The following is a 22,837-nucleotide window of genomic DNA, read 5'->3' on the forward strand; positions in this document are numbered from 1 at the left end:
AATTCTAAACTTCCTGAAGGTAGAAATCAAATTATATTTATCTTGCTGTTCTCCATTGGCCTTACCCAGGTACCTTGACTATGGTAGGCTCTTAATTCAATTTGGAAGAAATTCTTCAATTAAAAAAGTGTGTTTTTGTGAAGAACCTACCTAATGATGAATACAAGCCAACATTCACTGAATGGGTGCCGTAGTAGGCACTTCATATTTATTAACTTGTTAGTCCATGATCCCAAGCTGACTCCCCATCTGGGGCTCCATCATGTCTAAACGTGCCTGGGAAACGATGCGGCAGCCCTGCCTGGAACTCTCTTCGCAGGAGGTGCGGAGGTGCCGTCTGGGAGGGAATTCATTCTAAGACAGCGAGAGGCAGCAACCATCGGCTTGAAAGAGAACAAAGTCTCACTAACTAGAGGGAAGGAGAAACTTGGAGTCTTTTGTCTCTTACTTAGAGTTGTCTGGGGAACAGGCAGAGATGAGCGGAAGAGAAAGATCTGAGTTTGAGGGGACGTGGGGGGCGGTGCGCAGTTCAAGCTTTGCTGACTCTCTGGTTTGATAATCCATTCAGCTGGAATTTATGGGCCTTTAGAATTTATAGAGGAGCTTTTTATAGAATTGGGGAGGGAGAAATGACCCAGGGCCAGGGCGAGTGAGCTCTCGCTCATCTGCTCTGCTGTGAACAAGTTTGTTTATCTGCACCAAAGCTGCCATGGAGCCTTCCAGATTCACTAGGTAGGAAATTTATTGAGGCAAAGATGGATTGCTTGTCTGTGACCGACTCATCTTGTGACCTTAGGAAAGCTTGTGTTTGCTCCATGTCTCAACACCTTCTCTACCTTTGTTCCCTCATGTCCAGGGTGGGCTGAAGGAATTTGGTAAAAATAATGGCAGTTTCCACTGTCTGTCCATTTGATTATTTCCACAGCATGGCCACGTTTGCACGTGGTGATATTTAACCCAACTTTTGAAGCCGAATTATCAGCTGTTATCATCAGTGTATCTCCCACCAATAAACTCTATTGGCGTGTCTTGCCTCAGAAGCATCAGAGTCAATCAGGAATGGGTTGCGTCTTCCCAGCAGAGGTTGGTGCTTAAGCTCCGTGGTATTCCCTGACCCTTGAGCCACACTTTGGAAAAGGGGACTCAGGACACCCACAAGCCGAGATGGCTCCTTCATCCTTTACTTGCCATTTCTCTGGAGCTTTCTTAAGAAGACGGGAAGTTGGGAAATGTGTTGTTCAGGTCCCTGCTAGTCTCACCCTCACAGAGGACAGCGTCTCCCATATCCCCACCCCCTCGATGTCCTCTCAGGCTTTCAGCAGGGTTCTCACGCTGTGATTTATCCTCTTCAGACTCCAGAGTTCCTGGGGGCCTGGGTTTCTATGGGGCCATGATGTTCAGAGGCTGTGTGCTTCACCTGGGCTCAGACACCCGGCCAGAGGAGAAGATGGATGTGTTGGGTCTTCAGTGAAGTGTCACAAGCAAATTCTTCAGCTTAGTCTCTTGTCTGTGCTTAGAATAGTTTTAGGTGATTTTCTCCTTCCAAAGGCCTGATCTCGGGTGTCTCTGGCATTTGAGCTGTGCCTGAGTGCAGGATTACCAGGCATTGCTTCACTGGCAGCTCTTTGTGGTGATTTCATCTTTAATTTATGAACTATAAAAAATGTCCCCTTCCTCCCTATCTTCCCTCCCCCAAATTCCTATGATTTTTTCAGAGCCAGGCCTTCTGGGATTTCTCCAACCATCATACCATTCCACTTTATCTGATCATAGGAGCTGACGGATATGTGGAGAGTCAACTAGAGCTAATGGCTTCCCTGAGATCATGAGCAGTTGGGTGACTCAGCTACTTGGTCACTGAGACAAAGAAGCAGATTTTGCTGTTGCTCAAAATAGCTACTGAATCTCTCCCTGGGAGTTCATCTCCTCCTTGTCCCTCTCATCAGTGGCTTTGTGACTTCTGCTGCTCTCGGTTCAGTGTAATTAGCCTGTGTGGTCTCCAGGGTGCGGACTCACATTGGGGTTTCAGAAGCCGTGTGCTCCGGATGACTTGGACTCAAGCACCTTGGAAAGGGAACAAAAAAATTCCACCCCAGCCCCACGAGTGCTGCTGCTGGGAGAGCACGACACGGGCTCAGCTTACTGACAGAGTGATGAGTGCGTTTGCTGCCTGACCCTGAGCCCGCAGCTGGTGGTGGGATGAATAGTTTCCTACACGTATTAAACCTTGGCAGCTGGGTTTGTTGGTTTAAATCCCTTTCGTCTTTTTGGGAAGCCAGTGATCTCTCCCTGATCAGGGGCCAGTCATAGATATTCAAGTCACAGGATCTAAAGTTGGAAGATCCTTAAGGATCTCACTTTAAGATGAGATGACCGCAACTCAGAGAGGTCGAACTAAGCCTTCCGTCCTAATTTCAAGACACTGTCCGTTTCTTTCAGATGCTCTGCTGCACAGAGCAAATCAAACTTGCCCCAAACTAGGACTTTTAACATTTATTTGATTACATTCTATGTGTCTGTCTTGGTGCTAGGCATGTGGGTTTGAAAACAGCAGAAGGCAGACGCTGTCTTCAAGTTGCTGACAATCTATGGCCACAATAACAGTGCAGTGCAGGAGGAACTTTCTGCCGAGTGCTGGGCTTGGGAAATGGACTGGCTTCCTGTTCTGAGGAAATGACCTCATAATGCCTTTATCCCTAAACACCCTTAGAGGCCTGCTGGCCTCTGTTGTAGGCCCTGTGCCTTAGGAGGCTCCAGACTTTGGAGACACTTCCTGGAAATGTGTAGAGTGTTCCTTTGGTTCTGAGATGGGCTTGGGTCGGCAGTGCCATCCACAGGGCTCCGTCTGTTTCTCCTGCTTTGGGCTGCTCTTGATGCCCTGACACCTGAGTGAAGTGGACCAGATACCTTGAGGAGGAGAGGCTCTGGAACACGTGCACATGGGGTTGTCCCGAGATTCTGTGGCCAGTCCTTGATTCAAGGAGGAGGATCTGGCCAACGATCACTCCCGCTGTCTGGCATGGCATTTCAGCCTCAGCATGACGTGAGATGCGGCAGATAGCATGTTGCTGACGTGCTGATTTGGGGGGTGTCATATTGTTTGTATAGATGGAGTCTCCAAAGCAAAACAGACTTCCTGGGCCTGCGTGTCCTGGGACAGCCCTACACGCACCCCTTTGCCCTGCGGACGTTTCTCTGCAGACGCTCCATTCCTGTCCTCATCTGCGGAAGCCTGTTTCGCCCGTCCCTCTTCGTGGATCTGCCCTGGTTTTCCCTCTGTGGCCTGGAGGCAGGCTCTTAGGGACTTCCACATCCTATAGAAGTTAATCTGGCCCCAGCCTAACTCAGCAAGGAGCTTTTGCAAAATGTTGTATCTTCCCGTAAATCATACTCTCCTCACAATACTGTAAACTGCCCACAGACATGTGGGCGACGGGGATTTGAAGAACTGAGTGGAGGTACAGAAAGGCCCTCATCAGTAGAAACTCATAACCTTCACCCTTTGCTTTGAGTGAAGAGATGCTTCTAATGGGCCATTACCAAATTCTTCAGGGGTGGATTCCACACTCAGACACCACAAATTATGAAGCTCGTGGGTGAAGGAAGCACACTCCGCTTTTCCCGTGGGATTGTGGGTGGGTGCTGTGTCTGGGGATGGGCTTATTTAGCACAGACAAGACGACTCAATTAGTTGGAAAGAAAAAGGTCAAAAGAAAGCCATTAAGCAGATGTATAGCCATCTAAAGCTAGCTTCTTTAAAGAGTTTAGACAGAGACTGCAGGATGGGAACAGATTGGTGGCTTTCTGTCTAAGTTCAATTACAGTGCTATTGTAATATTAGACCACATGTGATCATTAATTACAGTCAGACGAGCCAATGAGAAAAATGGCTAGAGAACAACAGCCTGCCATTTAAAAGAAGTGAAATTATTATAAATTAGGTTTGGGTTGCTTTCAGTTGGTATGTAGTAGGTATTCAATAAATGCCAGCTGAATGAATGAACACTTTTAGTTGGTCTGAAATGCATTCTTTTAACCATTTATTCATTCAATATGTGTCTTTGGGCAGAGTTGTGTGGGCTTTGAGATTAAAATATATAGTCCTTGCCCCTCCTTATAGAGGAGCTTACAGATACATGCACACATTGACATGTAAACCAATAAGATAAATACTGTAACGGCAGGATGTTCAAAGGAGGAGGATCTTAGTCTACTCAGGAACTGGCAAGGAGGAATTCACTAAAAAGGCAGCTTTTGGTTTGAAATAGGAAAGGATTTTCAGATGTTAAGATTATAAAAGAAGAACCTTCCAGGCAGAGATAGAAGCAAGTGCGAAGACAAGAAAAAAACAGTGGGTTCACATGTGGCTGGAATGTATCGCGAGAGAATAAGGGCAGGGAGTGCACTCAGATTGATTTGGAAAACTTTAATATCTTGAAAGACAATAAAAGAATGGGAGCACATAATTCACAAAGAGGAAAAAGAAAAACCAATAATCGCATGAAAATATTCAACTTGCCAACAGTCAGAGAAACACAATGAAATCACGATGCCAGTTTCAGAAACCAGAGTAGCAAAGATTTTGAAAAATAATGTTGGTGAGGATTCAGTAAGATGGACACTCGTGTATGCCGCTAGGAATGTAGGTGGATAAAACCTTCATGAAAACAATGGGGTGATGTCCATCAAAAATTTTTTTTTAAGTTTCCATTCCTTAACCCAATTTTTTCATTTCTTAAAATCTGCCCAAAAGAATCATTGAGAGAGGTGGATGAAGATTTGTGTACAAAATATCAATCATGGTATTATTTATAATTAGAAACAGTATAACCAGAAAAAGTCTAATAACATGGGATGCATAGTAAAAGGGACATATTTGTACATCACAATATTATATAGTAAAATAAAAAATTTATTAGGCATGATGTTTGCCAATGGTAATAGCTTATAATAGAATATTGACTAGAAGAAATAGGATTCAAAATTCAGAATGATTTCAACCATGTGAAAAATATGCATACACCTTCCACTTCGGGCCAAGATGGAAGAACTGGGATCAAATTTATCTTCCTACCTGAAAAAAAACTACAGATAGAGTATATTTAAACCATTTTAAAAGATACTAGACAGCAGGCTATGAAAAACAGTGATTCCCTGATGTTTAAGTGTTCCCTTAATGTTTTAAGAGAGTTTCTGGTTTTGTGGTGCAGGTGAGGAGACCCCAGATACCACCTGCTGGATGGCCTGAGTTGAGGAGCCAGGGCTGGGAGTTCAGAAAGACAAAAGTGCCTAGAATCATAGGGCAGAGTACAAAGAGAAAGAGCTTTGGAGATCTTCAGAGATTCTCTTTCAAGTATTCAGCTGCATAGTGATCAGTGTTCACTTGTTGGGAAACTGCCCAAAGCCAGGGAAAGATTACCTGAAAGGAATGGAGGAAACGATGCCTGGTGCTCAAGCAGGGCTGTATAATTGGTTATACAACGCAGACTGAGGAACCTCATGATTTGTGGGGCGCTGAGTAGAGTGCACAGAAGAGTCTTACCTCAGTACTGGGGAGTAGTTAGCTCTCAGCTGAACACTGCTCTGGCCCTACCTATCAGATATTAAAAAAGAACCTGGAAGGATAAAACTGTTTTCAAGAAACTTAACTGCATCTCAGGACAGAGCTTCAGAATATTTATAGGAATACAAAAATATTCAGCATTCAACACGGTAAAGATCACAATATCTAGAATTCAGCAAGAAAAAATTATCAGGCATGCTACCCATAGTGAGGAGATAAATCATTAAATTAGAACTGAGGTCAATGTTATAATTATCAGGCAAGATTATTGAAAAATTACTCTAACTGTGGAATATGTTTAAAAGTTAAGTAAAAATGCAGAAGATATTTTAAAAGACTCGAACTTCTAGAGATGAAGGTTACAATGTAAAAGAGGTAAATACACTGGATTGAATTAAGGAAAGCTGGGCATTGCAGAAAAAAAGATAAGTGAACTTGAAGACATAGCAAAATAAAGTTTCCAAAATAAAGTACAGAGAAAAAAGAGAGATAAACTGTAGTATTTCCACACAGTTGAATATTACTCAGCAATGAAAAGGATGAGCTATTGATACACACTACAATATGAATAAATCAAAAATAATTATATAGAGTGAAAGAAGCCAATTATATCTTGATGTATCAATTAAAAACAAAAAATGTTCTCTGCATAAAATTATGCACAACAAAATCTTTAAAGAAGAATACCAATAAGTAGTTATTTCTGAGCAGTGGGACTATAAATTAACTTTAAAATGTTTTCTATAATTATTAGGTATTATGTTGATAGTTATGAAAATTAAAGCTAGGTGAGAATAGTTGCAGTAATGTCGAGTCTGCAAAATATTTTATTTGATTGTCTGGCTACAGATACATGCATTGAAACTAACGCCACCATTATTGATCATTAGATTGTTCATTTATTTGTTCACCCAAAAAGGAACTGAAGAGGAGTTTTGACTGATGAGGAGGATTTAGCCCATCAGTATTGGGGGTGGAGTATAGAGGGAACAAAGCAGAAGATGTTTTTCTGGGTAGAAAGAAAAACATTAGAGAATGCATATGAAAAAATAAACAGACTGGTTTGGGCAGGGTGAACAATTAGATGGATAGTAATACAGGTAAAGTTTGAGGTAGGTAGTAATGGCAAAGGAGGATATGAACCAATGTACCATCTTTTCTCTGTATCTTGTCTGCTCTCTTACCCTCCCCCACTGTCCCTTCCCCTTCCCTTTCTCTTTTTTTTTTTTCTTCGCATTTTAGGGAAATTCTTTGTGTTTGTTTTCAATCTGAATAATTCAGTTTTCTGCTCTATCCTGTCTGCTGTTCACTGCCTCCAACAAAGTTTCAAGTTCATAACCATGTGTTCAATATATGTATCAAATTCTTTGTGTTCTTAGATTTATGACCTCATGACAGTTTCCTCTAGGATTATAGACACAAATGCCCTCTAGAATATTTTTAAGAACAGAAAGGGGTATTTTAGAATTCATTTCCCTTTTCTAACTTACATTTTCTCTGCATCCCAGGGAGGGAGCCTATTAAGAAAATGTTATCTTCTCCTTTTGAAGTGAAGAATAGTTTTCTTTGTGGTTTCATTCTTACAGAGACACTTTTATTCTCTCTCAGTATTAGTTTGTAATCAGTAACAGTTGAGCTGGACTAGGTTGGAATCGGGTATAGATCTCTACTCAAATACTTCATAGCAGGATCTTCAGGGTCAGATTAAAGAAAAAGAAGGAAAGAAAGAAAGGAAGATAGAAAAGAGAACGGAAGGGAGGGAAGCAGAAGGAGAGAAAGAAACCCTGGTAGTTACAATTTTGCCAGTTTAAAGATCCAGCAACCTCGAGAAAGAATGTAGTGGAGCAGCCCCACAGCCATAGCAACAGGTTTTGCTGTTTTATTTCAGTATCTCTAAGAGGATGCTCTCCATCATGGCTAACTCTCCAGTGTGTTTGATCAAGGGCAAACCCTGAGGGCTTCTCACGCAGCGGGTGCTTGGAGGAAGGTGACCACACTTGTACTTGTCCAAAAGGTTCCCATGCTGCCTTCACCTTGAGTTCTCACTTCTCTGGGATGGGGGCTTTCTCCAAGAGTTTACTAGGATCTCTGTCCATTTTCTTCTGGTGCAGCTATCAGAGATTTTTCTGTTTTACTTTGGGAGATTCTCATTCCTGCTTCTTAGAACTGCTAAAATTTTTGCAATCTAAATATTTTGACAAAATTTTTTAAAGGGGTAAAACAATTTCAGATGCTGTGACAGCAATGTTTTTAGTTTCCACAGAATCTTTAAATGTTTCATGTAGAAGGCAAAGTAGAGGGTACTCATGCCAATACCCCTGCTTGATAAATGGAGACTGAGTCCCAAATAGGTGATCTCCTGTAATTTACACAGGTAGTGTGTAGAAGAGATAAGATGAAAATTTCCGATAAGAATAAGAATATCCAGGTCTATTATCACTCTGCCATGCTGGGGGCGTGATGACTTTTTTCCTCAATATTTAAAAGTAGATGTGACTAAATGACTAGAAAAAAATAAATAAAACATGTGCAGGGGACAGTTTTACTAGAGCTTGAGAGCTTTGAAAGGGAAAGAGGCAGCCTCAGGTCTCCGTTTCCTTGTGGCTGAAATAATTTGTCTTTGAAAATGGCCGACCCTAATCATAGTAATCATCACTATGCATAATAAAATCCCATTTTATGGGGCATGTTTCAGGCCAAATGAATCCCCCCAGACTGCTTTTCAGAGTTAATATCAAGGTCCCCCTATGAAAGGATGCCCTTATGGAGTTAAATAATACAGTGGCAGAGTTATGATAATGAAGGGTAAGAGAGAAGGCGGGAACAATGGAGGAAACCAATGTTTCTGTAACAAGATTACTGTCAATGAGGCAGAGAAGCAGGAAAGGCAGTTCCTGATGTCAGCAGCCCACCAATCCTGAGGGCATGTTCAGCCCACTGCCATCTCTTGGTCACCATGGGTATTACAGCTCCAAATCGCCTCATCTTAAGAAATGCTGGCATGCATTTCTTAAGACTTAAGATACTGGGGACATAAAGTGTTAAAATGAAATGACTTCACACTTACAGAGATGTTATTTCCAAGGCATTCAAAGAAAATAGCTTTTGAGAAATTCAATTCATGATTTCATTTTTTTTTCTGCTGTTTGGAAAGCCTAAACATTGCCTTCCTGAATTTTGTCTGTGATGAGGTTAAACGTTCACTCCAAGTAGTAATCTGTTGGTATTTTTTTCTGATCAGAGTTGCTAGTGAAGGCTGAAACGAGTTCGTCGAACAGCTAGTTGTTGGATCAATATGAGTCTGTTTTTCAAAGCAGAAGTATAAGAGTGTATTTTGGGAACCATTGTTGAAAGGTTTTTGATTTTCAGGGAATTTTGTACATATTCTATTTTTGATTTTTTTTTTTTGGCTTCAAAAGGGCAAACAGCTTAAAAAGGAGTTCTAAAATAATTTTTGGTTTCTTAAAAAAGAGTTTATAAAATAAAAATGTTTTCTCACTCTCAGGGGCAGCTTCTATCCCTGAAGATCACTCGTTAAAGAGTTCTTGTAGGGTGGGACTTTTTAGCTACAAGTGATTTATGGCTGTCCAAGGCTTGGACAATCAAATTTACTCAGATCTCGGATAGTACATTTGACACATCTCAAGATGGATCTGAAACTATGCATTCCATCAGGAATCTCAACCTCACATCATGATCACTAAAAGGGAAAAATGGAGAAATGAAAGACAGTATAAAGACTGTTTTTTTTTTTTTTTTTTTTTTTTTTTGCTGTGGGCATTCCAAGGCTTCTAACCCACCACTTCAAATGTAGGGCTAAAATGTGAGGGCAAACCTGCTGTGTGGACTTGTCAGGATGTTTGCAGTGGAGCAGAATTTTAATCTCAAGAGCCAATCTGATGTGGAACCCTGTGGCCTCCACAAAGGCCTCTCCAAAGTAAATCTCACTTTGGGTGAGGGTATCATTACTACAGGCTTTCAAGAATTTGAATCATTAGTATGACTAGAAATGGAGCATTAACTGGGAACCTGAGATGGGTCACATGTTTTCATGTACATTGTTTTACTTGATTTTGAGAAAATCACCGTTAAGTTGGCATTTTGGCCTCCATTTTACAAATGAAGAAACAGTGTCTGAGAGATGTTTGGCAGCATGTCCAAGGTCATACCAGAATAAAGACTCAAGTCAGAGCATCAGGCTTTAAATCCCAAACTGTTTGCATCATATAGCGCATACTGCCTTTTCAATCCTTCAAGCCCCAGGCTCTGCTTATTTCCATCTGTAATTTGAGGATCCCTAGGCTACTATTGATACTAACACTGTATCAAACAAAGCTAAAGCACTTGCATTTGCATTTACCTTTTGCTTCTAAGCAAACATCTAAACTGGGCTGCCAACTCACACGTCCCTGTGAAAACCGATTCATACCCACATCCACAAATTAGTTGTCAAGGTCTTACGTAAGATCCGTTATAAGAAAGAGTATGGGGAAAGGAAACACTGTGTTTTACATTGTTTAAAGTCTGATTTCTTTACAAGATTTTCCTTTCTTTAAGTAGAAGATTGCTGTCCCCTTTTCCAAATGAATTATTACATGGAAGTTAAAAATATAATACAGATGAGAGCTACCCTCTTGGAAGTGGTTGAAAATGTGGAGTTCTGCCTTTTCTTTGTACCCTAAACTTCTCTTCCTCATCACATTCTTAGGATTACAGGGCTCGAAAGAACATATATTTAAACCCCTCCAAATGATTGAAAATAATATCAGGTCAACAGTCATGGATTAGGATTCAAGAGTTGGCTCCCCCCGTTTATAATGACCTTAAGCAAGTTGCTCAACTTGGTTGAGTCTCAGTTTGCAGACTTTAAGAATGGGTATAATAGTGCTTTATCTCACGAGGCTGCAGAGAGAATTAAATGGGATAATAGACATAAGGGCCCAGAACATAACAAGCTTCAGTAAAGAATAGTACCCTTCCTTGCTCGTTCTCAAAACCTTTAAAGTCTTTCTCTGTATGTGCTCTTAGTCAAGTGAAATGAACTCTGTCACCAGATTTTTAATTAACTTCCAAAGAAAAGGTAATCAACCATCCTAATTTGACTCTGACAGTGTCAATTTTTTGCATTGAAAATTTTTGCATGGGAAAACTCTAGGTGAGATATGAAAGGTCTTAGTTTCTGGTGATGAGTGTGGAAAGTTGAGGGAAAAGTACAAAATTCATATGCTAACCCTCCAGATAGGGCCTGAAAGTAATATTGTTTTTAACGGCAAGTGGATATGGTGTAAAGGATAATGGATAAATGGACATCCTCTGTGGTCACTGTTGTTTCCTCTGATCAGTGATGTTCCTCTGATCACTCATGCTCTGTGGTTCACAATAAAGAACTATCCATATTGCACCATTCTGGGTGATGAGACTTAAGTGTGAACCTAAGTGTACTGTAATTGTGAATGCTGACAATCTATGTTTGTCAGTTTAATTTTACACATTGTGAACTTTGTGACCAGTTCGGATAACAAAATGAGAATGATCTCAGTACCAATGTCAACATGGCCCATATATCGCTGAAGAAGAAAGTTAAATGACTGTGTAGGTTTAATGACAGATGGAAGGACATGTACAACTGGATCAGAGGGGTAAAAAACTGAGCCAAACACACTGCACAACATGCAGACAAAAACTGGGGATGGTGCATGCTGGAGAAGGGATGTGAAGGCACAGATGGAGGCTGAATCTTACAGGTCTGTAATGAGACAGTCAAGTACTTCTGAGTCAACTTAAAGGTTTTTCATCTCCCCGAAGGCACCAATACTCAGAGAAGACAGTGGCCTCTGAATTGGCTTAAATACCATACGAATGAATACACATTATTGTATTGTTTTCTTGAATGTTCTGTGAAACTGAGTAAAGTTACATCTCCTGATTCAGATGTAACAATGAAAATATTCTGTACTTGAACAAAAGGGGAAATTCGATAGTTAATCTGTTGGCCCTTCACACTGTACTGCTGATTCTGTTAGCTCTTATTAATGATTATGTTTCCTCTAATATTAAGAAGAGAAATAACAGCAGTAAGCAAGTTCTCCTTGGCTTTTAGATACTTTGCTTTGAAAAAAATGAAATATCAAACCAGATTCTTGATTTCCAAAGATTCTAAATGAAATTGTAGAAAATAGAAAATAAAAGATTGTTATAATCTTGTTCACATGCAAACTAGACTTTGCTCATCTATCTGGATATTTGACAGACAGTGCAAATATAAATTTTGACGAATTCCATTCAGTCTATAAACTTTTAACCAAAGGAAATGGAAAGATCTTACCTGTTAGATGTCCTGTACATCTTGTACACAGTATTGCCAAGAAGGGGTGTGATTTGCTTACCTGTGTTAGTGGGATTTTCAAAACAGTTTTTTTTTTTTTTGGTCAACTTCAAGTTTCCTCAAAACATACAGAAGCAATTAATAAGATTTTTAGTTTATAGAGATGAAAGGCAATAGTATCCTGTGGGCATGGGACATCCTGGTACATTGTTGTTGGCCATAAAAATGTTTTAAAATGTTGGCTTACTATAAAATGTTTTCCAATGTGAGATAAGAAGAATCTCCTTCTCTAATTTGGAAATACCTTGAGGATAAAAATGGGAAAAAGGATTGCTTTAAAACAGAGATTTATGTAATGTTTCTTCAAAGCTTTTTGGTGATCTTTGAAGAGAAATTAAGGAGTCCTAGTTAAGGTTGAAGTGACTGCATTGAACTGTTTTAGGTTGTGACCAACATGTTTATGGAAAAAGAGAAGACTCATTTTTGGGGGGGAGAAGGGAATAAGACTGCTTCAGAATTCATAAAAATGTCTACAGAGAGGGCAGCCAAATTAAACAGAACTTTCTCGATTTCTTTACTAAAACTGTGACTTACTTGGAGTCCAATGTTGATTTCACAAGTTCAGACTTTCTTTGCTTTAAAACCATTTCCTGTGAAAGATATCTAACTTTGGAATTTTTTTTCAAAATTATGGACAGCATAGACATAAAAAATCTATTTGACAAATTTAAAGATGCAAAGGTCCTGATAGACAGACAACTGATCTACCAGAGCAAGCTGATAGATATGACGTGGATGGACATTTTTAGAGAACCGGAAACTAATTCCTACCTGTCTAAAACCCTGGTGTTCCTAGAAAGTAAAACCTTACATACTCTGTGCTCAGATGCTTTGTGGAGAGGACGTTTAGCTTGACATCCTCAAAACCAGAAACCACTGTAAAAAGGGTCTGACGAAAGCAGAGCTGCAGGACAAGATGAATTCTGGTTTTGACTGTTTTCAGTATCATCCCTGCATTTAAAAAAGAGAAGCATGTCCTAGAAGTTGCAGGCAGTTTAGAGAAGTATTATTAGAAAAGGATTTAGAAGGATTACAACTATCCTATTGTGTCACAGAGCCAAAAAAACCATATTGCTGTTATTTTTTATTAAATGTGGCTAATATCTGTTTAATTAGCCCTCTTATGTTTATATTTTCTTTTCAAAAAGCATTATATACATGTATCTTAAGAATACATTTTAATATTGTATAATTAGCATAACTGTTATATACAATAGAGAGTTTTAAAAGATTTAAATGAATGCAGAAAGAAATATAAAAATGTTACAGGGGGGAGGGTATAGCTCCAGTGGTAGAGTGCATGCTTAGCATGCTCGAGGCCCTGAGTTCAATCTCCAGTACTTCCTCTAAAAATATATAGATGAACCTAACTACTAACCCCCCCCCAAAAATAGAAAAATATTACACATTTCTCACACATATTATTTGTTTGGACCTACTATTAAGTGCTACTAATTGCCACTTTGTCTCATTTTTTGTTTAAATATTAGCATTTTTATAAAATAATTATTTAAAATAAATATCTACTTTTCATATTTTTATTTTCAGGAATAACCCATATGTGTATAATTATTTGTTTATTATATTAGTATGATTCTTGTTTGTTTGTTTGGTATGGCAGTGTCCTGGTTTTGGCTTTCTAAGCAACTGCTAATCCTACCTAGATAAATGCGCTACAGCCAGCTCCGGTCCCCGTTCCTCTTCCTCTTCCTGCAGGATGCACGATAGCGGGTTTAACTTACCGATGCTGTGTGAAAACAAAGCATTTAGACTGCCAATGGGAACTCTGAAAGGAAGGTAATCAGATATCAGATAATGTGGGGACAGACTAATGGATAATTCAACCTCATCTTTATGGAGCAAGTAAAATATATAAAAAAGGACTGTCCTAGTTAATATGGAAAGTAGCGTAGAGGGAAAGCCCTCTAAAAGATGCGAGGAAGCAGGCGATGAAAACAGAACCAGAAAAATCTAAGCTCAAGAAAACATGACTCAAGAAACATAAAAATTTCCCACAAGTCCTTTGCAGTGTAGAATTGAAAGTAAACATGAGTTCAATGACTCAGGAGCTCAAAGATACGTTGCTACAACAAAAGAATGAGTTGTAAAGGAAGATTATGGAGGAAGGAGAAAAAAACTACGGGTACAAATTCTCTTTTAAGTGAAAGAAACAGAATAGGAGTAGAAAAGACAGCAGAAAAGTGAACTCATGACAGAGCAAAGGCTTGTAATGATAATCTGGAATGCAGAAAGAAAAAAATCAAAGCGGTTCATGGAATTAGAATGACAGTAATAGATAAAAAGTAAGAGACGATGTTCTAAACTAAGACTAATTAGTCTTCGTGAAGTAGAAAGCGAAACAAATAGAACTGTTGTGAAGGACAGAAAACTCTACTGGAGCGACCTCAGAAATCCTGAGCCAGGCAGACTGGGACTGGTAGAGTGACAGCCCCATCTCATCAGAAATCAGGCTCTTTCTATCCTTCTGTTCCCCGATCTTTAGTGTGTGGCTGCTGTACCGTCACCCACTGCTCCACATTCCAGACAGGAAGGGTGAAGTCCGTGGGGCAAGTTGTTTCTACCAGTGAGAGTTTGTTTTCTTATTTAAGAAGGCACAGGCTCTCCCAGGGACCTCTGACCACATCTGATTGGCTAAAACTGTGTCATGTGACTACATCATCCAGCTTCGCGGGAATCTAGGAAAGTACTCTAGTTTTCTCTAGTTGAGGAAGGCAAGACAAGGGTTGACTATGGCTTTTGGGAAAGCAGTCCAAGGACAGTTACCAACACAGTAAGTCCACAGGCATTATCCAAATTCAGTAACTCAGTAAGTAGCAGTATCAGCATAGACTTTACAAGCTTGGTGGTAAATACTAGAATAAACAGCAAAAACGTTAGAAGAGCTTGCTTCAGGCAGCAAGACTTAAACAGAGAGAGAAGTGTGGTGCTGTATTGCTGTTGTCACGTAAGCCCTTTAATTTTATCACATGATTTATTTGAAAATTTGATCACCCTGGCTACTATGTCAGGGGATCTTTGGAAACCCGTTTCACCCCAGGTGGTAATACTTTCCCTGGTTCGAGTCAGAGATGTCACTGAGAGGAAGGTGGATTTATCCCTTATTCTTGCCCAGCTTCCTCAAAATATTTCTCTTCCGACCGAGAGGAAGTGACCAAATGAATGACTAACGGACTTGATAGAGTGCAGGCACAGAAATGGAGACCAAAGAGCACAATCACAGACATGGGATATTGTGGTCTCGTAGCGGAAGATTCCGTCACTTCACCGGAGTTCAGAATGATGCAGCAGAGCCGTTGTACCACGTTTCCACGTTAGAACGTGGCAACCTAAAGGCGTCGCCCTGGTCTCTCTGCCTTTTTGCGATCTTGACCCACAGCTCACTTGAGATGGGGCCACTGCTCCATTCTGAGCAGCTTTTGTTGAGTGGCAATGTTTAGAGGCTCAAGACCTGCGTACCGGCACAGAGAGGGTGATGGGGTCCGCGAGTCTATCTTTTGGGGGCTGGAAAAGCTTGGCAACCAGGAGAAGGAGCTGGACGTCAGAATAAGGGACTGTGTTTCTTAACACAGTGGGAAGACTAGTGTGTCAAGAATGATGCCTGAGACACTGTCTTAAGGGTAAAAGCCACCCTTTCAGCCAGATTTTGACAGTTGTTCAAGATCTATTAATTTTGGAATATTTTCTCTGTTTATTCTAACGCCCCTTTCACAAACACAAAAGCTGTTTGCATGAAACAGCCACACTAATTGGCAATGACGGGGCCCTTCTGGGTGGCCCACTGGGCCAAGGGAAGGCCATAGGAGGGAGTAGCTGGGGTCTGCTTCCAAGTCTTCTATCTGGAGATGAGACTGTTGGGGGTGGGGGAAGATCTTTACAGAGTAACACATACTCCTGTGAGGGATTTCATCCTGACTTGGGTCTCGACTTCCCCATTTTTTTTTTTTTTTAATTTCTTCCTTTCACTCCTACTTACATCCTGTTGGAAAAACTCATTTTGTTCCTAACCTGCTCTGGGGTTTGCTTCTAAGTGCAAACCTGAAGTACATCTGCACTTCCTCAGCAAACTCATCGTTTGGCTGGGGCGCTTCATAACTGGATTTTTCAAAAGCCTCTCTCCTCATATATCAATTATTCCGGTCCCTTAATCCTCCTCCTCAGTGTTCTCCGTGATCCTACTCATTTGTCAAACTGTCTAGGTCTGTGCTTCGGCATTTGCAGAAAAAGAAGAAGTGATACATGCGAATAGGATGCGATGCCTCCTTGGCTGTAGTTTTGGGCTCTCCCACGTTCTCCCTTCTGCTCCCCGTTTGCCCTGCCAGATGATAGTGTTGTTTCCCGTATCTGAAAAAGAAGATCGTTCCATTTCCAGTGCTTTTGGATTTCTGCGAAGATGCTTTGGGAGATAGAGCGTCCTGGAAATTGAGGCTCTCTGTTTATGTCCCTGTGTGCCGGAAAATCTAACTTCCTGAAGCGCTAACCAGTTTTACAACTAATTAACCTGCGATAACCTTGGTGATACCCCCGAAGACAAAGATGAATTATAGAAGGATGTTGGGTGGTTAGTTAGTAGGAGGGGAAGACGTGCCAGTTGTCGGGCACAGAGCAGGCAGCCCCCTGTTACAACAGGCGTGCCGGAGCCTGATCGTTTATTCTACGGCAATTTAATCCTGGTCCCAACTCTGTCAAAATAGGCATGAAAGGAACAAGCTAGCAAGGTCTTAGGCAAGAGACATATATGAGGAAAGGTATATATTTCTGTAATTTGTCATTGAAGTTTTTCTGCAGAACCTGATACAAATATGCTGGCTTTGACATGTTCTCTTCCACTTGTAGACGTTATTGCATGATGGGCGTGAACTTATTCTGTATAAGAGTCACTAAGTACGAAGGAGTCACTTTTTCCACTGACCTATGAGAGTTTTTAAGTCTCTAATTCACTGATAGAGTCATCCTTTCTTCACACGTTTATTGGGAGCTTCCTAAAGACTGAGTACCATGTAGGTGCCGGGGATGGGATGGTGAGTGGAAATAGATGTGGCCTCTGTCCTGATGAGTTTCATACATTAATAGGGAAAGACAGATGTTAATCATAATATCTCACAAATACTTGTAAAATCACGGTAATGATAACCAGTAGTTGAAGGGTATCTCTGTGAAGAGCATGTGGGTAGGGTGTTTCAGAGTTCTGATTGGTTGAATTTGCTTGTGGTCATCCTGGACCAAGTGAGACACACATGTACAAACATACCCTTCCCTGTGACAGCTCTGGAGGGGAGGTCATGTTGCATGGTCTATTTTTCAGAAGATTTGATCATGTTTTATTTGTACTTCATACATATTTAGCATTGCTTAGTTCATCAGATTCATCAGATGAAAAGTCTCCAAATGTAATTTCCTCACCAAAATGATGCCTAGAAAAATTTTAAAAATATCGAACTATCTTGAAGTTCTGAAAATCATCTGGCTTGCCAAGATCACATGTTCTTCATATTAAAGCGAAATTTGACTCCAGATCTGGTGGGAAATACAGCATCCCTTTATTCCCAGGGTTCACCAGTAAATGTTCACCTGGCAAGGTTTACTGAAGACTTGGGGCAAAAGATGATTGCAATGGTCATTAAGCCACAAGGCAACATAGCAGGAAAAAAAAATTGATATTGGACATTCCAGATTTTAAAAGTCCCTCAAGCATTTCCTTCCCTAGAGATTTTTTTCGCTGCTTTTTGTCTTTAGCTCGGCCTCTGTCATTTTCTCATATTGCTAAGTCTATCCCAGCTATGCCCTGGGGGTGTCTTTCAACAACTGTCTTCTTTGTTGAGGACAATAGGACTGACTGAAGAGAAAATAAAAGGATCCTGTTATCAAATAATTTTGGGGAGCTCTGGTTTAAATACAGTAGGAATTTTTTTTTTAACCCAGAGTCTTTAATGCGCTGATATAGGTTGTAAATTGCTAAGAGAGTAATTTTCAAAAGTCTTTAACAAGATCTATTTTAACTATGTCTCAGAAACTGCAGCATTTATGATGACTTTGGCTGCACATAGCACAATCTCTGACTTACAATGATTTGAGCAACAACAATTTGATCATTTTGTAGGATGGTTGATTCCATGGCTCAGTGTTGACACCAAGGGCTCAGATTGTTTTCCCCTCTTTGCTTCTGCCATCCTCAGTGTTGACTTTATACTCAGACTAGCAGCCGGATGGCTGCAGCAGGTCCAGGCCTCAAATTACAGTGGCAGCTTCCTTAAGAAGAGGAGTGACCATTTCTTCTTAGGGCTTTATTCTTAGAGAGAAAAGACTGGTTCCAGAATCCCCCAGTAGACTATCTGTCACATATCTTTGGCTGGAATTGGGTCTTAGTCTTATTCCTAAACTAACCCATCACAAGGAGGAATAATATATAATGAATAACACCACACCCTTATGGAAATCGTGACATTACCCAACCGCTGACTTATTCTATCTTGGGTGAACTCTCCTTCAAGCTATGTGGCTAGAAAAGAGTAAATCTAACCAATACATTTGCAGACAGGATTTTGGCAACATAGCAGATTCTGGCCTCCCTGGAAAAGTTTGAAAACTTTGTCTAATGTTTATGAGGAAAATTATTTCTCTTTATGTATGTTATTTGAATCTAATTTTAGTGATCAACAAACTCTCTGTGAATGTAGGAAACCCACCCTTAGTAAAGTCATTTAATCTTTAAACCCATTTAATCCTATCAGTGGGGTTGTTAAAATAAACATGGGTGATTCTAACATGACTGGGAGTTTACACAACTGCCCTGTTTGCAAAAGCCAAGAAATTATTGTGTTTATCATAGACAAAAGATGACCTTCACTTGGGGATTGGATTGATTTCCAACAGAAAGATTATTCTGTAAACCTAATTCCCGTACGGATGTTGGTAATTGTTATACACGTATCTCTGTTTGTTGACTCAGTTGTTTGAAGGTCCAGATGCAGCCTATTGGAAGGTTTGTCTAACAATTTAATTTTTCACTTCTTCATTTTTAAAGCTTCATTTTGGCTTGGATTTATTTTAGGTGACAGCACATATAAGTAGAGGAAAAGGAAAAGAACTAGGATCATTAAATTGATGGATCAGAGACTTAAATTATTTTTGATGAACTTTCTTTCTTGATTTCAAAAGGATTATAAGAAAAAATATCTTTTCCAAATCCGATTAATCTTTAGCACCTCAATTATGTCATCTGTGGTGTCTTTCTAGGCAAGGGTGACTTACAAATTACCCAGATTTCAGACTGTGGAGGCTGAGATATTCCCCAAGCTTCATTGTTTAAAGGTGTTTATTTTATAGCACTTTTTAGTTTCATTATATTATTTTTCTAGAGTAATAGCCACCAATTGTTTCATTAGTTTCCATCATGGCGTTGCCTCAAAAAGATCATCGATTCTTTAAATTGGAAAAAAACATCGTATTCTTGTTCAAAATTTCATACAAACACTTTCATATTTCAAAAGTGCATTGCATATAATAATCGTGTAAGAAGTATACTTGACTACTACAAATAATCAGAAGTGTACTGAAGCACACATTCAGTTATAAATGGCACACACACGAATATGATAAAGATAAATCACACTCTACTTGGTTAACATCAGTAGTACACAGGCCTCGTCCAGTTTACAGGTGCTCTCGAACTACTATAGAGTTGTCTATAGGTCAGCCAAGACCAGGGAAGATATTGGGGAAATTCTATGTAGGATATTCTGACATTTTTCAAATCTTCTCTGTCTCTGCAGCCTTAAGCAGAGGAAGAATTTCTTGTGCTGTCATATCCAGGAAGGCTATGTTAGTAGAGTGTTGACTAAAGATGTCATTTGATTTTTATCATTCCACTCTTTTAATCTGGATGTAACTAACAAGCACAGACAGTCTCCTGCAGCCTGTCTGTGTCTGAGATATTTGACCACAGATGGACAGTGCTTTCAATGGACAGTGCCTTTTAGAAATCTTTCGGTCTACAAAGATGATGGTAGCACAGAACATCATGACTCAGCAGGTTGACAGATCCTTGCCTCCTCAATATGCACTCCATGTTGGCTGTCTTCACTAAGGATACTTTGTTCCCAGGGGTTAAGTGATGTCAGCTAGGGTTCATCTCTACCCCCGTGGTGTACATTGGGTACTACCAAATAAACCTCGTGGCTGAGGGAAGAGAGGTAAAAGCAATGAAAAAGTGCAGCCTTGGAGAATATCAAGATTCCTATCTGCAAACGCAGAAGGTGTGCAACCCTCAGGCCCCCTTGGGAGTCTTGGCTATCCTTTCCATCACCAAAGTCATTTATGCAGAACTTCAGTAACTTTGAATCTGTCCAACTGCTACAACAGTAGGCTGAATGATTCCAAAATAGAAGCTCCTTCTCCTCTAAGAGCATTTATAGGCAACTCACACAAAGACAGGTCGGTCCGGGTACCTATAGCGGCAGATGCTGGCAGACAAAGAAGGCTGATTTGAGTCTATTGATTTAACTCAATTCCAAATGCAACAAAGACTAAACCCTTTGTTAGGTTAGGAGGAAGGGGCACTTACACATGACCCCGTTTCCTCACCTCTTCCTTTTCTCTATTTTTCTTTGTGAACTGATTTCTTAGAAGAAAGTCACTGTGTTGTAGAACCAGCATCATACTTGGAATCAGAAGACCTGGGTTTAAATATCTGCTCTGAGAAACTTAGTCAATGTTGCCAATTTCACTTTCTTCATAGTAAAACAGGGACAATCTCAAATCGGTTGTAAGAATTTTGAAATGAGTGAATAAGGGTTTGGCACAGAGCACGTCACACTGCGAATACTCAGTGTGTTCTGTTTGCTACCAATCTACTTTCAAAACAGGGAAGAACCTTATATTATGTTTGGGTAACATTTTATGGTCCTTGAAGTAGCAAAGTTTCAGTATCCTTAGTCCCGACCATATTTCTGAGAACCCTAGTAAAGGAGACATGACTTGTCTTTTAAGTGATAACTCATAGTTGAAACGAGTTTTTTACGTTATTGTTTCTGAAACTGGCATTCTGAATGTTGTTTTCCTTTCTACGTTATTCATATATTAATCAAGAATAAGGAACTGTCCTGTTTCAGATAAGGGTGAATGATTGGGTAGAATTTTGACCTGCAGCCTTTCTGGGTTTCTTATCAACAGGTTGACCTCTGCATGTGCTTCAGGCATCCTTTGCTACCTGATTACAGCTGTTTCTGGGCTGTGGCTTCTTTCACTGTTTCATTTGTCAATGGACTGCCTCATTTCTTGTCTTCCCAAAACGTTTGGTTGTCTGGTGATGTCCCCTTCCTGTTACCTCCACTATTATGAAATTATTTGGCTTTGGATTTCCACAATGAAATCTGTAGAGTTTTGGGAAAAAGCAAAGTGAATTCATGTTATTAGTTTACTTTGAATGAGATTAATTAGTTTACTTTGTATCTCCCATGCTTCCTTTCTGTCCATCCACCCACCCACCCGTCCATCCATCCTATTGGCAAAGACTTGCTTAGGATACAAAAGATATGAGTGATTCAGTAATTCCAAATGGGGAAGAAACAAAACTGTGCAAACAGAAGAACAATGTCTTCACCTTGCAATCTAGGCAAGCCATCAACCTTTTCATGGCACTTCTGGATGAAGATTAAAGGATGAGAGTCATAAGTGGGTGACAGGTCTGGGGAAATAGCTGAGGTCTCTATAAAAGACCTGAAAAAAGTAGGTGGACTCTCCTGGTAGTGGCTCTGGCAGCCTTACTGCATGCAAACTTTATTTACTACAGGCTTGTCTACCTGCCTGGAGTAATCCTTATTCTCTGCCCCATTCTCGGTGGGGCTGAGCAGCTTGCCCAGCACCATGCTCCCTGACCCTCCCAGTACCTCCCTGGCCTGCTTGCCCTGTCTCCCACCAGTCCAACTTACTCCTGTTACTCTTAAAAAGAGCTCTCTTTTTTTGTGATACTTACTTTATGGTTTTTTGTACTTAACTTTGAGGTGGTGTGGGGTTAAGATTGAGGTCTATTTAAGTTTAGCAGAAGGCTGTTGTAACCTATTAATTTACTCACCCATGAAATGTATTTCAAAATTACTATGGAGCAGGTCCTGTGATAAGTGCTCAGACTTCAAAGATCATGGTACCGTTTCTGTCCTCAAGAAGCATCTAGCCTAATGCAGAATTAGATCTACAAATAGGTAATGTCCATGTTACTGTGAAAATGACATAAAAAGGGGAAGTGGAAAGTGTGATGAGAACTCAGAGGAAGACCTATATGGAGGCTGGAACTCAGGTAATAGGGGAACTGGAATTTGAGCTGGATGTTGGAAGGTAGATAAGGGTCTGATAGATAGAAAAAGACACAGGGATGAAAGGCTTTCTAGAAACTGCTTGTTCCAGCCTGTAAAGAAATTCAAGACCAGGATGTGTGGAGGGGAATTTCAAGTAGCATTATGTGCCTGGTAGTCTCTGGGAGATTATGGCCAGTGCTGGATTTTATTGGTAATAAATCCAATCCCTTAAAGAAGTGGGATTAGCATTTTCCCCAAGTCTCCCCTCTCATCTGAGTTTTAATGAAGAGACCCAGATTTCTCAAAGAGGTAAACTCCCCATGGATGCTGGGAATCACAGACATACATCCTGTCAATCAAGGAGTGAGCACCAACTCACTGTGAGGCTTGGAGATGGACAGAAAGAATGACTGTTCTACTGTCTAGAGCCTCAGGCTCTGGTTTGGAAAAAATCCTACAGTATTCATCTTGAACTCTCATGGGTCTCTTTTTAGGTCTTAATTTTAGTTAAGGGTGAGGGATGTTTAGGAAATCTTTGCTTGGAGGCCCAGCGATCCTGGCACGATGGGGAGGCATCAG

General features: G+C 40.4%; 1 protein-coding gene across 3 annotated transcripts in view; it reads left to right on the forward strand.

Moving 5' to 3' along the window:
• AGBL1 (AGBL carboxypeptidase 1) overlaps nt 1-22,837 on the forward strand; it is a 618,212-nt gene that overhangs the window by 61,909 nt on the left and 533,466 nt on the right. The window lies entirely within an intron of this gene.

The sequence above is a fragment of the Camelus bactrianus genome, chromosome 27 (genome assembly GCF_048773025.1).
Source record: "Camelus bactrianus isolate YW-2024 breed Bactrian camel chromosome 27, ASM4877302v1, whole genome shotgun sequence".
Lineage (NCBI taxonomy): Eukaryota > Metazoa > Chordata > Mammalia > Artiodactyla > Camelidae > Camelus > Camelus bactrianus.